The following is a 2,114-nucleotide window of genomic DNA, read 5'->3' as shown; positions in this document are numbered from 1 at the left end:
TCTCTAGCAGAATAGCAATAGTAATAGCAATAGCAAGTACTTTTCTATATCACTTATCATTGAACTAGCACTCCCTAAGCTGTTTACAATGTGTAAGCCAATTACCCCCAACAAGCTGGGTACTCATTTTACCAACCTACAAAAGGATGGAAGGCTGAGTGGACCTTGGAGTCCTGCCTGGGATCGAACTCACAACCTTGTGATGGCAGTACCAGCATTTAACCACTGCACCACCAGGGGTCCTGTTAAAGTCTGTGCCTCTTCTGAAATTACAAAATCCTGGGCTTCCATATGATGGAGTCATGACAGTGGAAGTGGCATGAAGATGGTAAGACTGTGCAGTATAGACATACACTCCAAGTTGTATAGCAAAACTGAACTAGAACAGGAAGTCCTCTTATACTTTTACCTGTCCAAAGGCTAACCTGACTGGGTGATTTCAATCATGACTTGTGATCTGTTCAAAGCAAAGTTATCCAGAGAGTAGACTTTTATGTATGTATGTACGTATGTATGTATGTATTACCTCACCTTTCTCCTAACAGGAGACCCAGCTTTGCTTTCTCTTACACTGTCCCGCCTGATATTGAAAGGAAAATCCACTCTGCTGGTGGATTCTATCAATGGGTTGAAATAATTTTATCTAATTAATTAAATGAAAGAAATAGATTTAATTATTTAATATTAATCAATTAATTAATTAGTATTAAGTAATTAAATCTATTTCTTTCATCTCCAGTAGCCATACTTCCCTGGATGAGCTACAGTATGCTTCCTGAATTTGCATGGCATCTTTGCATAGGTGCAACACTAATCTTTTCCCTTTCATTCCAGTTTTAGAATATGCTCTGCCAAGAGAGAACACTAAGGTTGGTGATTAATGTTAATTAAATTTTCTCCCATAATGCCAGAGTCTTTGGTCAATAGATACAAGATGATTTGGGAGGGGGCAGGAAACATTTCATACTGTCTCTCCCTCCCCCTGCTTCATTCCATCCTCCTCATGCAACCTTCTTCAGTTTTAGACTTGTCCATCTTTTTCTGTCTGTGGCAGATAAAAATCTTCCAGGTCAACAATATCAATAGTTTTTATTACAGAAAGCTGATACTATCAGCATCCTATCTGTCTATTTAATTAGAATCCTAGAAGGATGTAGTATGTTGTTCCAGCTTTAGGCTCTTGGACAAATGGGTGGAGGGAGAAAAAAACCTCCATTTTAGGAGAGAACTCTTAAAGGACAATGCCACTTCTCTCCTTTTTCTAAATGGACACATTCCTTTTGCAGATCTCAGGAAAGAAACCATTATTGAGATTATTGTGAATGGGGATGACGAAGAATTCATAATAATGTGGATCCAGAGCATCCTTTCCATTTGCAAGAGGGACAGAACACCTGTAGAAATACTGTATAGAAAAGGGGCAATTCCCCCCCCCCCCCCGTTTCTCTTTCTTTCTGTAGCTTCCTCCTGGCTCCTGTCCCATGCCACCTCCCATACTGTTCTGGAAGGAATCATAGGCGCCTTACAGACGGGCCTAAGTGGCGCCGTCGTTGCACCAGGAATACGCACGAGGGGCGGCACTTCCGGACGCGCCTTGCCCCTCGTGCGTATTCTGTACGGCAAGATGGTGGCGCCCTATACAGACAGGCGTGGCCATCTTGATGTAACGGACATGCAGCGTCCGGACGTCTAAACCCGGAAGAGATGTCGCGAGTGCGCGCTTTGGCACTTGCGACGTCTCTTCCGGGTTGCCAGAAGGAGCGCGATTTTCACGCTCCTTTTTTACAGCACGGGGGAGTCGCACGGTTTGGCTGCAGCGGCTTCCCCGCGCTGCAACCAGCAGCGGCCCAAGACCGCCCCTTTTGGGTGGTCTGTAACGGGCCATAGAATCATAGAGATGGAAGAGACCTCAAAGGCTATCAAGTCCAACCCCTGCCATGCAGGAATATACAATTAAAACACCCCTGACAGATGGCCATCCAGCCTCTCTTTAAAATCCTCCAGAGAAGGAGACTCCACCATACTCCGAGGGAGTGTATTCCACTGTCAAACAGCTCTTACTGTCAGGAAGTTCTTCCTAATGTTGAGGTGGAATCTCTTTTCTTGTAATTTGA

At 44.1% G+C, this 2,114-nt stretch overlaps 1 non-coding gene across 1 annotated transcript; it reads right to left on the bottom strand.

Moving 5' to 3' along the window:
• Positions 1-757: 757 nt before the first annotated feature.
• LOC121932364 lies at positions 758-863 on the bottom strand. Its single transcript, XR_006104331.1, has one exon. It is a non-coding gene; the product is annotated as a U6 spliceosomal RNA (small nuclear RNA).
• Between the last annotated feature and the right edge of the window lie 1,251 nt (positions 864-2,114).

The sequence above is a fragment of the Sceloporus undulatus genome, chromosome 5, assembly GCF_019175285.1.
Source record: "Sceloporus undulatus isolate JIND9_A2432 ecotype Alabama chromosome 5, SceUnd_v1.1, whole genome shotgun sequence".
NCBI classification, from domain to species: Eukaryota; Metazoa; Chordata; class Lepidosauria; order Squamata; family Phrynosomatidae; genus Sceloporus; species Sceloporus undulatus.
The sequence above is the reverse complement of the archived record's forward strand: the minus strand, read 5'-3'. Positions and strand labels throughout refer to the sequence as shown.